This window comes from Vidua chalybeata, chromosome 6, assembly GCF_026979565.1.
Source record: "Vidua chalybeata isolate OUT-0048 chromosome 6, bVidCha1 merged haplotype, whole genome shotgun sequence".
NCBI lineage: Eukaryota > Metazoa > Chordata > Aves > Passeriformes > Viduidae > Vidua > Vidua chalybeata.
In genome coordinates this window covers 48500583-48509146 of record NC_071535.1, presented here as the reverse complement: position 1 = coordinate 48509146, position 8564 = coordinate 48500583, and the positions used below count along the sequence as shown (strand labels likewise).

Below are 8564 nucleotides of genomic sequence, written 5' to 3'. Positions count from 1 at the left end.
TGTAATTGCTGACCCTCTGCCTTTGGGCACAGAGCACAGCATCCATGCCACTCCTGCAGTACTGCCAGCTGCCCTGGGTGGAGAGGATGATCTTCTGGCTTCCTTTTAGTTCAGGTCAGACAAAAGGATGTTTTGTGTCGAACCTGAAGACCATGTCAGATTTTAAATATTTTTTTCACTCACTGTGTGTTCTCTTTGTGAAACAGTAGCAGCAAAACACATTAAGAACTGTTGTCCAAGATGTCTGATTGGGTAGTAAAAAGCTAAAGATTAATAAATAGGCTGGAGCAGACAGGAAATACCAAAAAGTACCGGATGGATTATTAGTGGAGCACAGTGTGATCAAAGATACATTTATTTGCAACAGACTATGCACAGAGGAAAATAAGATGTTTCTACTTGTCTAAGTGGCAGTAAATTTGCACAGTAACACTGAATTCTGGTGTTGTACATGTGTGAGTGCTCAAGATCAGACCTCTTTGCTAAATGTGCTCATTTTCTCAGCTAATCTTCAGCCTACTCATCGAGCTAATACCCTACCTAGCAAAGCCTACTTCTCTTCAGAGAAATATTTCCAGGGCACCAGGAATATTTCTCTGTCTTCCCAGCATGTTCCCCTGAAAGTGGATAAAAAGGTGACTTTCCCCCTGCTGCTGAGGGAACCTCCATATGTGCCCCTGTCCTATATGACTGAGGTTGCATGGGAGTGGGAATTACAGTCCAGCCCTTTATAGTTCTTCCAGAGTGAATACAAGAGTTGTGCCTTGGAGCCCCACGACAGATGCATCTAAAACCTGCCCTCAAGCAAAGATAACATCACTGTCACTAAAAGTAAGATATTTTAATATAAACTTCCAACTTCATCCTTACTGCTCTTACAGGGAGGATCCAGCTGTTCAAGTGTGATTTTTTTTTTTTCTCCTCAGTTAGCAATTTCAGGAAATCAAAATACATGTTGGGGGAAGTGAAAGCTTACAGATTTCTGGCCATCTGGGACTCATCTGCTGCCCAGTCTCCAAAGAGATGTGCTTTTCAGGACCAGGCAGCTATATTTGAATAGAGTTTTTTGTGGGCTCATCATTTCTCAACAACTAGCTTCCAAAAGTCTCACTTGACTCCTACTTACAGGTAAAAAGAGCTGCAGAACTAAGGTTGGTTTGGTCTATTTTTGTCCCAGAAGGTGTCACTGAAGAGCCAGGAAAGGTAAAGGTTTAGTAACAGTTTTAACTGGGATCTTGACTGCAGCCTCAGGAGGTGGAGCCTGGAGGTTGGAAGCAATTTGGAGTCCTACATTCCTGTGCTTGCTGTGGACTGAAGATCTGGAGAATTTTGCATCACAGAATAAATACCGTGAAACTTGCAGTGCTGTGTTATTTCTCAGCTAAGTCATCCCACATTCTTTAACAAAACTAAACTATTCTTGGGAGCGGTGGTGGGAGTTTGGAGGTGTTCTTTTATAATATTCCTTTAAAGGATTGTGTTCATCTTCTTGCTCTTTGTTCTATATCTGTTGTGTCAACATTACATTATAAATACTACAATTTAAAATAATATAATTTAAGATAATTTTATTGTCTAGTTCTTTAGGCCTTTTCTTAAGAACAGGAGGAAGAGCTGGGATTTCCAATTGCTTTGCTATGATTTATTATGCATTATCGATAGACATGGAAGTATCACAGATTTGGCAATGATGTAAGAGGCCTCAAGCAGCTTGTACTGTGAATTCCACAAAGAACAAGTTACACACAGCAAGCTGGGTCTCCTCTCCATTTGGAAAAGGTAGTTTGAGTTATTCTACGTCTTTTCTCCAGTGTTAAGCATTTTAAGACTTGATCTCATAGATAAAGCAGATTAATGAAGGCTACTCGCCTCCAAGACGGGTATTGGAAAGAAATTCATCATTGATGCGGCCAGAGTAGAAAACCCTCTCAGAAGGATATTGAATGCTCTGCTTTTAGCCAGTCTCTTAACTACTGAAGACTAGGCTGTGATCTGATCTGATGTGGGGGGTAAGATTAAGAAACATCTGCTACTGTCTGAAGTAAGTCCATTATCCAGCCCAGGGTAATGGACTGGATTATTGCATCCATGTTCCCATTCCTGGGCTTAAAAAAGTAATTGGAGGGTCTTAAAAAAAGAAAAAAAAAGAAAAAAAAAAAAAAAAAAAAAAAAAAAAAAAAAAAAAAAAAAAAAAAAGAAAAAAAAAGGTGGCTTAGGTCATGTTGAGCTCTATAGCTGGTAGATTTCTAGCCAGTTCTCTGCTGTTCAGAGTACTGATATTGCAGATCTCCTCCTTTCCCCTAGTTTCCAATAGCATGTTCTCAGCTGAATTGGTTTGCCTTGTCTATAGATTAATACAGCACAGCTCTTTGACATATTGTAGCTCTCTAAGGTAAAAGAATAAAGGAGGGAGAATATATTTTTCCCTGACAAAGCTATGCCAGGTTAATTTCTCCAACATACTTCCAAGGATTGAATCAAGAAATATGAAAAAAATGTTCCAAAGCCACTAAAAAGTGTTTCTTCTTGTTTGATAAAAGCCACTCAGAGTTTCACTTCAGTGAAAATTCAAGCATTTTTCCTAACCTGCTCAGTACCAGATGAACCACAAAGTGGCTGCAAATACTTTCAATGACAGAAATACCATAAGCTCAGAGGAATGTATAATAAAATCTTATTTTGTTTCAATAAGAGGAAAATGAGCTGAAAACCCCACAGTTTTAACAACATAATAGAGTGTACACAGTGACATTCTGCTAAAAATTTGCTATCACACCGAGGGAGTAGAGCAGAGGAGACTTGCAGGTTTCAGTGCTGGAATTTTGCCATTTAATCTTTCCTCTGGCAGATCAGCACGGAGATTATATAGCCTCTGTGCATTGTTATCCGCAGAAATAAAACCTATAAGAATTTGTTCAGCTGTACTCCCCACTTTACTGATCCATTTTTTATTTCAGCTGCTAATCTGCTAAGGATTTCAGCCTTTAGCTCAGGGTTATCAGGATGGCATTGTGAGTGGATAACATCTGTTTCAGCTTTCATCCATCTAGAACACAAGCATTAATCACTAGAAATGGAGTGTGAAATGGAAAGAAAAGTTAAATGCACATTTGATTTCTGAATGCTCTTGGAGAAAATGTCTTTCAGGACCTGACCAGAGGAAGAACTTCACTGCACTATAACTGGGTTTGCCAGTGCATCTTATATGAAAAGCTGGTCATTATCTGATAGAAATTCTGCTCATTTCAGTTTATTTTAAAGGCACAAACCTTGTCCTCTCTAATTTAAAAGAAATGTTTAAAACAACTAATCCCAAAACAGTGCATCTGTTCAGCTTAATTTGGTTGTGGTCATCAATAAAGCTTCTCTTTCCATGTTTTCTGTGTCCCAGCTCATACCTGGAGCCCTGAGCTGTTGCAGCCTCGTGCTGCAAATGGGTAGCTGTGGGCATGCTTTCTGGGGATGCTGAGGAATGTATAACAAGGACTAAGAACAATCTGGGACCAAGACACACTAAGCTGACTCAATAGGCCTTTTCCATGCTTAATTTCTAGATTTTCACAGATGCTGTAAGGAAATGTGTTGATTTTCTACTGGTCTGGCACGTGTCATGGGAGCTAGACTCTTACATTTTAACTCTAAGAACAATGATCAGCCCCACCTTGATGGGAGCAATTAAGCACGAGATACTGTGACCAGAGTCAGTTTGGGTTGTTGCTGAGTGTGTGTACTTCCCTGACAGTTGCATGGGAAATGTTTACAGCACAATGGGCTGGATTTACTCAATTTTTTGATGATTTATGTGTGCCAGGTACCCTCTCTGAATTTGAGATCATGTTGAGTAGTGGCTCTGGAAAGCTGGAGATGGAAGATGGCTATATTCAGACCTAGCTGAGGACACATGTTTAATATGTATCCCCTTTTGCAGAGGTTTTTTCCAGCTTGGCTTCTTACATCTCTGTACGCTCAAAAAGCAGGCAGTAATTATCTTCTGAACCTCTCAGAGAAGGCTTCTCCCAGAATTCCTCCAAAACCACAGATTATAGTTCATCCACAGCAGTCAATACTACGTACTTCTGTCATTTTAAAACCTCTTTTTCATCAACAGAGAGTGAGTTTGTCAAGGCATAATTTCTGTGCAGTGCAATGAATTCAGCAGATTACCTGTCTCTGTATCCCTTAGCATTCTTTTCCCTTGTCATACTTTGAGACAAACTGTTCTCAGCATCTTGATCTCTCAAAGTCCCTGAAGAAAGCCATTATAGCTCATTAAAAACATCCCAACAAGCCCTTGCCCATCCATCAGGTCAATGCTATAGCTCTGGAAGCATTCTGTTTCCAGATCCTAAGAAGGATATCTCTCTGGGGACAAGAGAAAAACCTGTTAATGAGAGTATTATTTCTCTAGCATTTCAAAGCTGAGCCCAACCTTAATCTTTTCATAAAAATTACTTCATTTGGTGCCCTTCCTCTGACTTCCTTGCAGTTTAACTGTAGGTAGGCTTAAATACATTCATTTTATGCACAGCAGCAGCCAAGCTCGCTCTGTATTCTGGGAAGTGTTTCTGCAGGCCCTCTGGTCCTTTGATTTCCTTGTGTGCTTTGTTAAGATGTGAAATAGTTAATGTTTACTCATTACAGTCACAATACTTGTCAGCTGAGTTGGCATCTTTTCGAGTGAAGGGAATGTCATGCAGCAGAGATCAGTTCAGTCTCTCCTCAAACTCGGCTGATCAACATGGGATACCTACAATAGAAAGGGAAAGAGAGATATTTTGAACCTCTTTAATTAAATCAGCAGTAGTTCCCAGGAGGACACTTTGTGTCTAAAAATCAAGGCCTGTCTTTTTTACTGTATATTGCTGCATATGCTTTAAGCTATTCTGACAAGATCCAGTCTTCATCTAAAATCAGTGTCCACCCTGGTCTAACATGAATCATCTCATTAGACCAGTATAACCAGGAAAAAAACAACTGCACAGACAAGCTCACAGGTATATATTAATATTCACTTTGTGTTTAGGAAGATCCTTTCCCATTCTAACAGATAAGAATTTTCTTTCACAAGTGATGTGAGAGTATGCCAAGCAACTGCCAGACATTGAATCCTTTGTGTTTTCTGGAGCTGATGACATTTACCTGTGCTTTGAGTAAGAATTGAGAGTCTGCCACTTCCCCAGGTAGTCCTTTCCTACCTTTCCATCCCCAGCTTCCCTCTACCAAGCAAGCTATTCTTTCTGCTGAAAAAAAAAAAAAAAAAAAAAAAAGGTAGAGAGGAGAGGGAAACAGAAATTATTTGCCTTATGCTCTTTGGGTTATATTATTTAAAGTAAATCTTACTGCCCTTATAAAAAAAGATATAACAACATTTCTTACTTGGTTTTACTTCTGCACAGGCAAAAGCCTAAACACAGAATACCATCTCTGACTGATTTGTTTCTTCTATAAAAATAACTTTTCTTCTTTGCAGGTCTTTGTAGATTTGAAAATTTCTTCCATTCTGAAAACTGGTGCTTTTAGAAACTTCTTGTGACTTTTAAAGAGAAAAACTAACGAACTCACAGGAAAGTAATAGAGAAGGAGTCAGTGACTTTTTCAGTACAAGTGCTGAAGTGCAATACTGAACTGAAATAAAATATTGTTATTTATATCAGAATAGGAGTAACTTCAGTTCTAGACATGGTAGGTAAGACATCAAGAGTATAAAATGTATATAACCAAAGTCTGTGAGAAATATTTCATTCTGCACATGAGGAACTGAAGGCATAAAAGGTTTGCAAAGAGAAATTCAGTATCTGAGGCAGAACCAGGACCTGATCTGGAGAAGATGTTATTTTCCTCACCATATTCTCCTTTCCTTCCTTTGTGTTCTATGTTCTATACCAGCTCAGAGAACAGAATTCTTGAAACTACTTAGTATTCACCACAGATGACAGCCTTGTAATTTTGTGAAAAGTAACATCTGTTCAGGGAGAAACTGTATGTACATGTATAAGCAGCTTTCCAAGACATGTATTTCAGAGAAGAGGGAACAATTTTGCTCAAATATCCCTAAAAATTACCTACCTATTCAACATAATCCAGTGACCCAGAGCAATCTTCCTGGGGAAAGAAAAAGAATATATGATGATGTCCAGACCCCCAGCTGACACCAAATGATATTGCTCCTTTACAGATCTACTCCATTATGGTTTTGCTGCCTGATAAAAAGAATTTCCTGTCAGTGGCAAGTGGAATTTTTCAAAACCAATCTATATGCTGGACTTCCCTCTGGCTTTAACCAGCAGAGCCTTGCATCACTGTCACTGCCGATACAGGCATCCTGTGAGCTTTCTGACTGCATCCAGAACTCTGCGAGTTTCATCTGCTTTCACTGGACAGCTTGACAGAGCTGTGAGGAACATGGAGTTTTTCTGCAGAAGCACAAGCTGGTTGAGATGCTTAGCACAGCTCTGATGAAAATAGGATACATTTGAAGGTTTTAATATGACTCGACAGCCGTGATGGTTGATTTGGATTTTGTTCTGCTTAAAAAACCTCTTCTCCCAAGGGTTAATTGAGGTACTTTTGAAAAGCACTATCAAATTAGCTCACCATATTCAAATGTAATTATTTGTTTCATTCTGAGATCAGCTAAAGAGAATATTTTATTCTACCCATTATTCTTTTCTCTCCTTTCTAGCCATTGGGAAGCAGGACAAGGATTAATTGCATGTCAATTAATCTCAGAACAGAGAGTCTCCTGTTCTGGGTAGCAAGAGATCATTGATGGTCTTAACTCTAGTTTCATTCCTATATACTTGACGAACATTACTCCTTTAATTGTACAAATATAAATAATAACACTTCCAACTAACACATTTCATACATTTGTGGGGTTTTTTTTTTTTGCAATTTCTTGGTCAATGTAACCACAGGTAGCATTTATTGTTTAAACCTATGGTATGCTTTTCACTGATTGCCTTTTAAAGGACATCTGTTCTTACAAGTTGGTCTTACTTTTAATGCCTGTATCTTTACCATTAGAGTTCAAAGTGAAAGGCTGCAACATTTAACATAGTTCATCTTCAAACCAGTGGCAAAAAACCACCATGTGACAATATGTGATTGAAAAAAGCAGCCTTTGGCCTCATGGCAAGTCTCGTACCCAGTGAAGGCCTAGTGGAATGTGAGGCTACGGTGTTTCAGCTGTGGGATCTGCTTCCAGCACTGTCCCACATGGGTTAGCTGCTCCACACAGCTGTTTTCCCCTGGGTGTGAACAGGGACAAATATCCTGACCTTCACAGCCAAGTATAATTGAGGGAGCATAACACAGAAGGGCTGAGCAACATGCTCCAAGGCTTGTACAAACCTAAGGAGCTATTACCAGTCAGTAGATAAGATGACATGTTATCCTAAAATTTGTGTCTTTGCATTCAGGGTATTTTTTTGCTATCAGTATCTCCTTTGTTTTTTTCAGTCAACAGCCTCTTTGTTTCTCAGATGTCACTCTCTTTCAGACAGATCAGCAATGTGGTTTTGAGGCAAATATCCAGATCATTTTTATTTACTGCTCTTTGATTCATTGCCAGAGCAGCCTCAGAGTACATGCACCTGGAATCCCTTTCAGTGAATCAGCATGGGAAGATGCACTCTAGGAGCATGCTTAATTTGCTGCAGTTGTTGATGGATGCTGACTTGATATAACCAGACTAAAGCTACTCCAAAGCCAGTTCTCTGAAATGCAAAAAGTGTGCATGGTGCATCCTCACTACCAATTTCTTTGCCTTACAGATGTGCTACTGCTTGCTAACGTAGCGACAGCATGAGAAAGTCACACACCACAGCAAGCCTGGTGTCACTGTGTGAAGGGATCAGGAGACATAGTCATTGACAGGGGAACAATAAAGTTCATCAGGGCTGAAAACAGCTAGGACACAAATAATTTAATTTGCAAAATGATGGAGCAACTACTTACAGTTCTCTGTGGCCACCATCAGGTCACCCATGTAGACGTCATAGTTCCCAAGGTATTATCCCACTATTTCAGGACTCCAGCAGCAGCTAAATCAATCCATCTCTGTAAGAGTGCCTTTGTGTTTGGACTGCAACAGCACAGATCTAAGTAACTCTGTGATGAAACCAGGTCCTTTGTGACATAAAAGGGACAGAAAATTTGCTCTGGAACAAACCTTTATGTGCCATCCTTTTGGGCTGTAAGTCAGAGCATGGTCTCTGATAGTGTTAGATCTGTGCTCAGGAAACATTTTTCATCCAGGCTCCAGTATTTTGTGTTTTATTTCTATAATTGTAACTTGTGACTGTAACACTGGACGGGTCTCCCTGTTTGAACCAAAGTGATGACAAAAATACTGGCATCCCTCTGTGCAGACAAGCCAGATGCCCTTCAGAAGCAGCAAAAAATATTATTGTACTTTTTCTTCCTGATCTCCTTCAAGCCTCTGTGGGAGTTCACCGGAGGCATCAGCAATAACAAAGAGTCCTTAAAATGAATTGTAACAGCCAAGGAGACTTTTTTGCTTGATCACAAATGGAGCCCAGAAGATGAATTTTGGAGAGAAG

The 8564-nt window shown here is 39.6% G+C and overlaps 1 long non-coding RNA gene across 2 annotated transcripts; it reads right to left on the bottom strand.

The window, feature by feature from the left end:
- Positions 1-2206: 2206 nt before the first annotated feature.
- On the bottom strand, positions 2207-8072 carry LOC128789530 (uncharacterized). Of its 2 annotated transcripts, none has more exons than XR_008431432.1 (6): positions 7960-8072; positions 6067-6102; positions 5196-5240; positions 4430-4747; positions 4165-4246; positions 2207-3046 (listed from the first exon to the last, which is right to left on the bottom strand). It is a non-coding gene; the product is annotated as an uncharacterized LOC128789530 (long non-coding RNA). The 2 variants fall into 2 exon arrangements; XR_008431433.1 differs by having other exon boundaries at positions 4640-4747.
- Between the last annotated feature and the right edge of the window lie 492 nt (positions 8073-8564).